Raw genomic sequence first — 12464 nt, 5'->3', positions numbered from 1 at the left:
CCCGGTCCGGTACGGGGGCAACACTGAGGGTTGCGATCCATTGCCGGACACGGAAAAAGACAAAAAGACAAAAAAAAATAATTTTCTACACTTAAAACTTCAAAAAAGCAATATCAATAAAATATAATACTGATAAAAGATCAAATAATTAAACCCTTTTCTATCATAATTAAGTAGCTTCAAACTATATTTCAAGATCATCTTGGAAAATGTAAGAAAGGTAACGTGGCAACTAAAACAGATTATTTTTCTGAATGAAGGCAAGAAGCAAGGGGAAAAATAAGTGCATTTTTCTTCTTTTCCACTAAATAATATGTACACTGAGAAATAAGAAAATTAAAAGAAACTTCAGAGACTATTTTCTTTATATCTCAGAGATGGGCACTTGTGTGCTGGCCAAATAGCTCAGTTGGTTGGAGTGTGGTGTTTTAACACCAAGGTAAGGAGTTTGGATCCCAGTACTGGTCGGCCACCAAAAAAAAAAAAAAGAAAGAAAGAAAGATGAGTACTTCTATGTACTCCTGAATGTGTGCCCCCTCAGGAACTTCAGTAAATTTCAACAAAGTTAAAACATGAGTTATCTAATAATAAATGTTAGCGGGGGGAAAGAGCTCAGGCCATATTATATAAGAGAAAAATAAGGAGATAATAAAACCCACATACGGCTGGAAAAAGACCTAAAATACTCAGAGATGCTCATCTCTTAGAGAAATACAAACAGAACATAGAATTGTGAGTTAGAGTTCATATAAGAAAGAAAACTCATTTGAACACTGACCTTTTTTAAAAAAGCATTCAAAACAATAAAAAGACACCCCAGTCTTAGAAATATAACATATATTACATCATAAAAAGTAGAATAAATATTAGAATATTACAACTCATAGACATTTGGAAAAGAGCAGTATTGAGATGTAGAAACAAATGGAAAATTGGGCTTATCACTAATAGAAATGCTATCACTTTTTAAGGAATATTCATTTTTTTTTTTCAGGAGAAAAAGAGCTGACCAGACTTAATTACAATAATATTTCTCCCTTGCTCATGATAAAATAACACGTGAAAACAATCCTAAATATCTCTACCATTCTATTCACATTTTTTTTTTACAGACTCCATAAGCTGTACTCATGGCTTTCAAGCATGACAGCTTTGTACTTCCACCAGCAAGTGGTAAAAAGTCCTGTCATTTTGTCACTGCCACCAATATCTACTCCCTACCTCTATCAAACCCTGAAGCAACAAGTAAGATAAAGGGGGAAAGCTGAGTCTGTCTGGAATTGAGGTCATTCTCCTCACCCTGCTTCCATGAAGGCAATTATGTCATGTTTTTCTGAGCCGTATTAAGCAAGGCAGACTACTAAAGCACATCCACCAATTTTTCAGGATAAAAAGAAAAAGTAGCAAGTGAGGATAAGGTTACGGGGAAATTGCTTTCCCCTCAGACAGCTGTGGACATATAATACTTATAACACACAAAATTAAAAACTTTCAATATAAAATTTTTTAAATAGTAATGCTATTAAGTAATGAGAGTTCTGGCCATACTAAATGTAAACTGTAGGAGTGAGAAATATATATGGGAGTGCAGTGAGATAATAAATATATAATCTCAATCAGCCAGTAATATTACACACAATCCAACATGCCATATACTATATATTGGTCATATTGATTGGGTACATTATATATTGATTGGGTAGAGAAGAATTAAAGATATATATTCCACTCACTCTAAATACTGTTAATGCCTTAGGAAAGGTTGAAATATAAAAATATCAAACACATATACTCTACAGTTTAACAGTGTTCTTCCCAATTCTTAAAAAACTTTACTGTCTTTCTTTTGCTACTGATTTTTTTCCAACTACACTTCTTATAAACAGCAAAATGCTAGCAAACTGAAGCTACCTAACTTTACAAAACTGTCTTAAAATTCGCACAATAAAAACATATTGTTATTGTAAGCAGGGTGAGCAAAATGACCTCAATCCCTTTCTCAATGCATCCCAAAAAAGTGCCTGTTACACACTAACTGATCAGTAAATATTAGTGGAATTAAAAGTGAACAATTTTTAAATTTCTGACCCTACTGTTGTATCTTTTTTAGAAGAGTGTTTCTCAAAATCTAGTCCACCTATAACAGAATCCTCTGAGGTGCTTGCTTGACAACAGTTCAGGTAATTACATATGGCCACTTCATAAAAAAACATTTGACAAATAACGTACCCTGGATAAACAACGCCTTTGGTATAGGGTTTCCTGGAGTCTCATAAGTCCCCTAAAACTGGATACAAGGTGTGTATGTGAGGTTTTTTTTTTTTTTCTTTTTCCTTATAAATTCAATAAGATCCTCCAAAGAATAGGTAACCCAAAACTAAGATAAAACTATTCTCGGTGTTAAAAAGAAAGCAGGAAAGCAAAATTGGTAAATATTATATATAATTTTAATTATTTATATCCTGTCTTATTCTAAGGAGAATATAAAACTTTAAAAAGCAGAGAATTTTAGATACAATCAACTAAATGAGAAAGTAAGTAATAAGAGGATCGGAAGAATAAAAAAAATTTTAACCTGACATGAAATTAAAATGCAAAATGCTTATCATTAAGTCCTGCATTCTCGCAAGAGGTAAGCCATAAATTGTCCTTCCCTGTGCTTTCTATTAGGCCATTTAAAGAGGGAAAAGGAGTTGATTACATGACTCAGCATTGGTAAGATAAAAATCCTCTAGCTGCTCAATAGAAGTACAAACTATTCCTGGTACTAAGACCAGAGAACAGCGTCTCTCATAGGTCTTCCCAGAAAGTATATAGCGGATAAACAACGCTTTTCAAAACTACAAAGAAAACCTACGGTTATCTCATATGGTTTTTTCCTATATTCTTCAACGTATAAAAATGGCCATGCTGGCCAGTTAGCTCAGTTGGTTAGAGTGCTGCTTTGTAAAACCAAGATAAAGGGTTTCAGATCCCTGTATTGGCCAGCCACCAAAAACAAAAATGGCCAACAACAAACTTAAATTAAAGGCAACGAGAAGTCATCATAAGGCTGATGATTATAATTTTCCTCAATATACCATAATGACATCAAGCTAAAGAGAAATTTGGTAAAAAGAATTATGTGGAAATGAATAATATAATGTTGTACAGGTATAAAACCCTAGCTCTGGTTTAATGCAAGGATAGATCCTAGAATATTAAAGCAGTGAATCTCAACCATTTTGTGACATACCTAAGCGGTCAATCAGACTGAGCAGAAAAGGGGGGTGGCATTTCCAACTGAAAAGATGACAGGTTCTTAAAAACAACAACAAAAAAAGCCCCAGGTGATCTGATGTACCTACTCCTCTTCTTCCATTACGCACAGCCTTCAGAGATTCACTAATTAAGAGAAATGCCTGAACTCATTATCCTTCAGAAAAATCTTTTATAAATATTCTATCAATAAAATTCTGAAAAAAATAATGGGCAGAAAAATGGTTAAGTGCAGACCATAAGCTTGAATAGTCACTGAAGCTGAGAGTGACTAACAATACCCTACCCCTGCACAGAGGTGGCTGTTAGCAAATTCTGAAATGACAAGCTAAAGAATTGAATTTTCATTAACTAATTTTAAGAAAAATCGAAATCTCATACCAGCCAGCTGCCAAAAAAAAGTTTAAAATATGAAAAAGAAAAATCTACTTTGAAATTTCTGATTCTCATTAAAACATCTTCCTAGTGATGATTCAAAGATACAGTTAGAACAATAAAATAAGAGCTAAAAGAAAAGAACTGTGTTCTGAACTACATGACAGAAGACACCACACAAATACTTTATCACCATTGTTAAATACAGGAAATAAGAGAAGCAATTACTTTTAAATATATACTACTTCTACCAGTACCATTTACAATAACAAATATGCCTACTGATTTTACAACATAACTAGTTTCTCAAACTACATAAATATTTCTAAAAAACCTAATGAATAATAAATTTCACAAGATCTACTAGGTAGATTCGCAAAACACCCAGACTAAATCATCAAACAGTAGTAATCATAAATCCTAGTTAACACAATATAAGTCTTTTATCTTTTAAGCACTAAAAAAAAATTATAAAAGCAATTTTAAATGGTCCATTATGATAGCACTTAGCTCTCACTTACACCAGATTTGAACATTTCATAAAACATCAGGTTGTATGTGCTTACAAAAGCAGTGGCAAAATAATGTAGAAGTACAAACAAAGAGCAATGGGGCGCAAAGGAAAAGAAGGATGTGTACTTGGAAAAGCTGTACCGTAGAAAGAAAATGTCATTTGAAGTGAACTTTGAGTGAGGGATAAGACTGGGTGATGGCATCATGGCAAGAACAACATAGGCAGAGACACAAGCGTGGACAATTACACATAAGCAAGAAAACAAAGTCTCCAGACTAGACAGCAATTCAGTTTGGCTGGTATACACCTTATAAATATGGAAGCAAAAATAAGCAAAGGAGGAAAATAGGTTATAGACATGTTTTGTCAGGCAAAAAATGTGTAATTTAATCTCAAAGCCCAGTAAAAGTCATTTTGGACTTAACAGTATGTAACGGCATGTAAAAAACATATTTTCACTTTCTATTTCTATCATGATAGCTTAGGCCCTCAATACCTAGACAGACCACTGTGAGGTGGAGAGACCAAGTCAGAGGCCAGCAATCTCTCACAACTTCCATTTTCCTCTTTCTAAAGTATTATTACACTCATATTCATCCCCTCACCACAGTAGATCTTCAATCACATACTCTTCACTGAGACATAAAATAAAAAAAAAGATTGTGTGTTTCCAGCTCCATCATAAAAGCAGGACTGTGCCACATCTTCCTGAAGAAGGTGTTCTGAAGGACTACTGAGGTGCTGGGTATGAGAACAAGAGCATAGAGACTTGGAGCCTAAGGACAATTTGTTACCTACCAGAGTGTCTATCACTACAGGCATCCATGACTGTTCCCTAAGGACCTAGTTTGAAGCACTAAGAAGAATAAGACAGTTTGAGAAAAGCCCCTATCAGAGCAACATGAATTCTGCTCAAATTGAAGCAAGAACAAACATCAAATTTATGGTGACACTTGGGCGGAGGAATGGTGAAACCATTGATGCTTTATGAAAAGTTTGTTGGGAAAACGCCCCAGAGAAATCAGCAGTTTACAAATGGAGAACTGGTTTTAAGAAGAGGGGAAATGATTCTGAGGATGAAGCCCCCAGTGGCAGACCACCTACATCAACTTACAATGAAAAGATTAATCTTGTTTGTGCCCTAATTGAAGAGGACTGGCAATTAAAACCAGAAACAATAGCCAACACCATAGACATCTCAACTGGTTCAGCTTACTCAATTCTGACTGAAAAATCACACTTGAGCAAACTTTCCAGTTAATGCGTGCAAAAGCTGCACCCAGATCAGCTGCAGACAAGAGCTGGGCTTCCAGTATTAATTTTAAGCAAGTGGGATCAAGATCCTGAGGCATTTCATCAAAGAATTGTAACAGGAGATGAAAAATGGCTTTACCAGCACGATTCTGAAGACAAAGCACAATCAAAGCCATGGTTACCAACACACAGAAGTGGTCCACTCAAAGTAAAAAGGAAACAAAAGTCATGACAACAGTTCTTCAGGATGCTCAAGGCATTTTGCTTGCTGACTTTCTGAAGGGCCAAAAAATGTTAACATCTGCTTACTTATAAGAGTGTTTTGAGAAAGTCAGCCAAAGCTTCAGCAGAAAAACACACAATAAAGCTTCACCAGAGTCCTTCTCTACCACAACAATGCTCCTGCTCATTATTCTCATTAAAGAAGGGCAATTTTGCAAGTTTCAATGGGAAATCATTTGGCATCCACCTTACAGTCTTGATTTGGTTCCTTTCAATTTCTGTTTGTTTCAAGATCTTAAAAACAAAAATCTTTAAAGGGCACTCATTTTTCTTCAGTTAATAATGTAAGACTGTACTGACATGGTTAAATTCCCAGGGCTCTCAGTCCTTTTTTTTTTTTTTAACTGAAACATAATTGATTATACATGTTTGCAGGTACAGATTTGACTACTAATACTTGTGTACAATATGTGATGATCACAGGACAATTAACATATTCATCATTACAAAATGTAATCATTTTTCGTGTCCATTAGCCAATTTCTCACTAACCCCTTTCTCACCTCTAGTAACCACAGTTCTGTTCTCTCCTTCTGAATGTTGAGAGTATTGCTGTGATTATTGTTTCTTTCTTTTTTAGCTCCCACTTATGAATGAAGACATGTGGTATTTCTCTTTCTATGTCTGGTTTATTTCACTCAACATAATTTTCTCCAAGCTCATCCATGTTGCTGCAAATGGCAGAGTTTCATTCTTTTGTATGGCTGAGTAATTTTCCATTGTGTATATATACCGCATTTTCCTTATCCAATCATCTGTCAATAGACATTTAGGTTGATTCCATATCTCAGCTATTATAAACAAGGCTGCATTAAACATGGGAGTGCAGGTATCCCTTCAACATGATGATTTCCATTCCTTTGGGTATATACCCAGAAGTGAGATTGCTGGATCATATGCTAGTTCTATCTGTAGTTGACTGAGAAACCTCCTTACTGTTTTCCATAATGGCTTACTAATTTACACTCCTATCAACAGTGAAGAAGGGTTCCCCTTCGTCTGCATCCACATCAACATTTGTTATTCCTTTTTTTTTTTTAAAGATGACTAGTAAGGGGATCTTAACCCTTGACTTGGTGTTGTCAGCACCACGCTCTCCCAAGTGAGCTAACCAGCCATCCCTATATAGGGATCCAGACCCGTGGACTTGGTGTTATCAGCACTACACTCTCCCAAGTGAGCCATGGGCCAGCCCCAACATTTGTTATTCTGTCTTTTTTATAACAACCAGTCTAACTGGAGTGAGATTAAACATCAGTGTGGCTTTGATTTGCATTTCCCTGATGATTACTGATATCGAGCACTTTTTCATGTACCTGTTCGGCCCTCAGTTCTTTAAAGATGGATTGAATGGCAGGTATACTGCTTACAAAAATATCTTAAACTTGATTGAACTTATGTTAAGAAATAAAGTTTATATTTCTTATTTTTATCTTCTAATTCCATTTTTCCAGGAACTTTTTGAAGTCCCCTTCTGTAACCACAGATATGGAGACAGCAAGTTCACACTACAGAGCACTACCAGCCACTGTGTCCACATGAGGGGACTGCCATACAAAGCAACTGAGAATATTTGCAACTTCTTCCCTCCACTCAACCCTGTGAGAGTCCACAATGAGATTGGCCCTGATGGAAGAGTTATGGGTAAATCAGACGTTGAATTTGCCACTCACAAAGAAGCCATGGCAGCTGTGTCAAAAGACAGGGCACGATACAGCACAGATACACAGAACTCTGCAAATTCCACAATGGGTATCAGCAATGCAGCTTATAGCAGCCAGGTGATGGAAGGCATCGGGGTGTTGGTGGCCCAGGCCTGAAGAGTGGCCTAAAGAGCCAGTCAGTGAGTGGCTGTTACTGGGCTGGCTATAGTGATCAGAACAGCATGGTTGGACATGACCAGTTTTTTTTAACAGCATTTGAATTATTTCAACCAAATTTTCACAGGCAGCCAACAAGCAGTGAAGAGCAGTTATAACTCTAGAGGAAGCTGTGTGTACCATGAGTTTGTGAAATCTCAATTTGAAAATTACTTCTTCAGTATTTTCTCATGCAAATTTTTCTTCTAGCATGTGATATTGAGTAGAATAAAACTATTTTCAGCTTTTCTCAATTAATAGTGTGGTATAACACTTCAGAGTGATGTTACCTGAGTTAAAGTACTTTAAGTATGTTAACTGTGGATCTTTTGTACCACATCACAGTGAACACTCTGGGGAGATGTGTTTTTGAAAACTCAAAGGTGCTAGACCTCTAATTCAAAAAGAAACTTTTCTCATGTTTGTTCATTCCAGGTTATATTTTCATTTAAAATCATTTAGGTTAAGTTTAAGCTTTCATAAGTTAGTTTCAAGAATTGAGACACAAAACTAATACTGTAGGAACTGGTAAGGCCTTGCAACTTTCTTTGTACTGTGATTTCCTTTGGGTGTATTTTGCTAAGTGAAACTTGTTAAATTTTCTGTTAGCTAAGTTTTTTTCATAAAATAAGGACTTTTTCATGAAAAAACATAATATTTAATAGAAAATAGTTCAAATCCAAATACTGCAGTAATGTCTCAATATTTTTCAAATGCAGAATTACAGATATCCCAGAAGTTACAAAGATACAGTCCTGAAAAAAATGTCAGTGAAAAATGAATATGTTCAATTCTATTTTCCTATTAAAAAATATAAAAAAGAAAATATTGAAAAAATCTAGCTATTAATAATAATAGGTAAAAAGTAACTAAAATGCAACAAAAAAATTAATCCTAAAATTTAAAAAATAAGGAAAATAAGAATAGACACTGAAATACAATGAAAAGTCTATAAAGACTCAAGGAAATGTAAGAATATATTATGAAATAATGGAATATTTCAAATCTATGGTGAAGTGTTGAATTATTCATTAAATGGTATTGGGGAAATAACTAAATATAAAAATAAAGTTAAATACTTACCCATTCCCAGGCACAGTGAATTGCACAACTCCAAGAAGCACAGTTCACATTATATTCCATGTGACAATAAATGGCACTGCCTGGAGTTGTGAGATGTGGTTGCTATGTGCATAAATTATACCCAAATAAATGCCAAATGGATAAAAATATAACCATAAAAATATTTGAAGAATATGAAGATGAATATTTTTGTAATATTGTGGTGAAGAACCAAAATAACCCATTATTAAGTAAAATATTAACAAGGGTGACTATAAATTTTTAATTAGACATTTAAAAAAAAGAATAGTACAAACTGGGAAACATGTTTACAGCCTCTACAATAAAACAAATGCACTATGGAGAAGCTGATCAGACCTTACTACACCTTCACGACTTCCAAAGCTCATTTCAATATTTACACTCTTTTGCTGCATAGGTTACTAGGCAACTGGAGAAACTGAATGCTATGTTTCTGTAAGATAAGGGACCAATCACTTTGAGTGAAACAAGCAAGCCCCAGGATAAATAACAGGTGGTTACAGTGTCTGGGAATCATCCACTTCAAAAGATTTCTTTCTCTGGCAAAGTTCCACCTTTGTCTCTAAGCCCCTTATAAGCCTCAATCCCCACTCCAGGTGTTCCAGGATTTAGCTGCACAAACATATGAATTGTTGCCCACCTAATCCTTCCTGTATGTAAGTTACCAATCAATAAACTCGTGGTAATACTTTATGGAGTTGCTTCATTATTTTGGTCTCAAAGTTCCTTCACAGTTCAGAGGCCATTTTACCAAGTTCCATTCTCACACACACACCTCTGCCATGTAAAGAACATGTACAAACCAACATGGCAAAAGAAAAATGGGCAAAGAACACACAGAGGTAACTCAAAAGTGACAAACAAAAGTCCAACCACAGACAGCAAAAACAAATACAAACTGCAATTAACAAAGCAAATTAATATACCAAATTTCACGTGATTGGCAAATAATTTTTAAATGCTAGTGACTACTAATTTTCACAAAGCTACAAATATGCTCTTTCACATTTCTACTTAACATATATCTCATTTAAAAAATTTAAACATAACCTTTGACCAAGAAATCAACTTCTAAAATTGATCCAAGGAAAAAATTGAACAAGTGTGGAAAGATGTATGTTCAAAGATGGTCATCAAAACACTAGTTATACCGGTGGAAAAATATAAAAAACCAATATAGTTGCAAATAGTAGACTACTTACATAAATTATTGTATAGTTTTCAACTAAATATTATCCAACCATTAAAATGATGACATGGCTTTATGCTTATTAATATGGAGTATGTTCATAATATAATGTTAGGTACAAAATAATAGGTATAATAAAAATAGTAATGTACAGGCAAACAGTTGGGGACGTTGGTTTCCCAAAATGCCAATAACAAGTCTCTGGATGATACCTGATGTAAAGCTCTGGCTCTGTCAGAATCCTGCTGACGTCACTAATTGTAAAGCTACATGACTACGCCAGTTGTCAGGCTCTTTTACCTGCCCGTAATCCTGCCAACTGGGCCAGTTGTCGAGCTAGGGCTGGGTCTAGAACTCACAGACCCCTCAAGCCTGTTGTCCAAACTGGGTCACCAGATCCCTCACATGCAGGTCTATGAGCTAGGTAACCAGCAAACAGGTCCTTGGAAGCCATAGGTTGGAAAGCATGGCCACATGCACAGCAGCCTCCTGAGGCAGTAAACTCCAGCCAAGGTGGTGGCACCATGCAGGCGCACTAAATCCGCCCACACAACCTATTTGCAGCAAATGCTCGGCAAGATTCTGAACATCTGAGGGGCCCTGACCATTTTCCTATATTTTCCCAACACCTTAATTTTCTAGTTTTCAGCAATTAACATTTACCTGAATTTTCTAGTTTTCACAATAAACTTTATTAATATAACATTATCAATTAAAAAGGTTTATAAAAACATTATTTTATTAAACTATTGAAAGTAATGTGGCAGTACTATTTAATTTTAAAAATAACACAGACTTGAACTGATTATTCTAAATGTGTTTATTAAAAAAGAAGAAAATAGAGCATATGGCAGGCTTTATAAAAATTCCTTCTGCTGCTGCATTTAGGACCTTATTAATAGTCACCAAAAATAAGTGCAAAATTATATTATTAAATGAAACATACAAGGAAAATTGAGCCATTGAAAGTCAAGTTAATTGGTCACATCAATATAATATTTAGAAAAGATTTTCTCACAAAGGCACTTTCCAGATTGAAACCAATTTGTCAAAATCCAGGTCTCATTGTTTGTCTCATCTCTAGTTTTAGGTTATCTTTTACGAGCATACTTTACAAAACACTCATTCCGCTGCCATAATATGAAGAGATTACAAAACTGAAAACATATAATTTTCCATGTTTTGGGTTTATTTTAAACCAAAAGAATAATGGGCAGCATTTTTCTCATTTCTTCTTCCTACATTCAAAACTATATATTTCCCCATTTAAAATGTTAAACATAGGGCTGGCCCGTGGCTCACTTGGGAGAGTGCGGTGCTGATAACACCAAGGCCACGGGTTCGGATCCTATATAGGGATGGCCGGTTAGCTGAGCGTGGTGCTGACAACACCAAGCCAAGGGTTGAGATCCCCTTACTGGTCATCTTTAAAAAAAAAAAAAAAAAAATGTTAAACATATGGAACATGCCATTTCCCATTTTAAAAAACCTGGACAACTACACAAACACAGTACATTAATTGTGATTTCTCCAGCCTCTGGAATGTTCTTTGAATAAGTTTTCCTCTATTTTCTTGTATTTGTAATTAGACCAGGCTATCAAAACTGCAAGGGTGAAATAAACTGTACATTTGCAGTATGTCCACTTTTTTAACGGTTCAATAAAATGTTAAAAATAAAACTACAGAGACTACTTAAATAATGCCTGTTTAATGTTCTTAAATGTTCTCTAGAATACATTTAAATAACCAGTAATGAAATACAAAAACTCTTGACCAAGATGTACTCTTATTTTCTTAGAATACTCAAAATAAGCAAAATAACCAATCTCATATCTCTGCTGGGATAAATGATGTTTCAAAAGAAAAATACAGACAGCGTCAAGGAAGAGGCACCATTACATTAAAAAAAAAAAAAAAGTTATACAGGTCATTCAGCTTCTACTAACAATATTATTAAAGCCCTATCCAAAATTTACAGAAGTCCCAAATTCACAGACACTCTTGTCTCATAGAGCTTTGGTTGTCATTAGCACCTCCACCAGGGTATAAGCTGAGGAAATAAAAGTGGGACTCCAATAAACAATTTTACTTATTGTTAAAAGAAAAAAAAATCTATGTTCAGTGAAGAAGGATGCTTGAATTTTAAGCTCAAAAACTTACTGCACTCCAATTATCTAACCTAAGAATTGCTTATAAAGGAATGACCCTCAAGGAAAACAGCTTCCCAGTCAGATCAAAAATTTAAGTGCTTATGATTTCAACAACTAATTTGCAACATAGCAAAATAAGTGGCCAAGAGATTTAAGAAAAGGAAAAGAAAAATAAAAGTCTTCTTCCTACTAGCTTTGTGATCCTGTTAAAGCTACTTTATCTCATCCAGAATCTGTTTGCCCACCTGTAAAATGCTCATATCTACCTCAGAGGGGCTGTTGGGAAGCTTCAATGAGAGAAAACATAAACATTGCCACATAGCAATCAATGGATGCTTTTATCTTAATTATTGAGAATTTTATTTAAAAAACAAATGAATTTTCAATTATGTAATGTAGTTATTTTAAAAAGGAAAAAATTATTTTAAAAAAGGAATCACGGGCCGGCCCGGTGGCACACTGGATAGTGCGCCGCTTG

General features: G+C 34.9%; 1 pseudogene; it reads left to right on the top strand.

Moving 5' to 3' along the window:
• Positions 1 to 1143: 1143 nt before the first annotated feature.
• LOC103586183 lies at positions 1144 to 7809 on the top strand (annotated as a pseudogene).
• The last annotated feature ends 4655 nt before the right edge of the window (positions 7810 to 12464 follow it).

Source organism: Galeopterus variegatus, unplaced genomic scaffold (genome assembly GCF_000696425.1).
Source record: "Galeopterus variegatus unplaced genomic scaffold, G_variegatus-3.0.2 Scaffold313, whole genome shotgun sequence".
Classification (NCBI taxonomy): Eukaryota; Metazoa; Chordata; class Mammalia; order Dermoptera; family Cynocephalidae; genus Galeopterus; species Galeopterus variegatus.
This window is presented reverse-complemented; position numbering and strand designations above follow the sequence as displayed.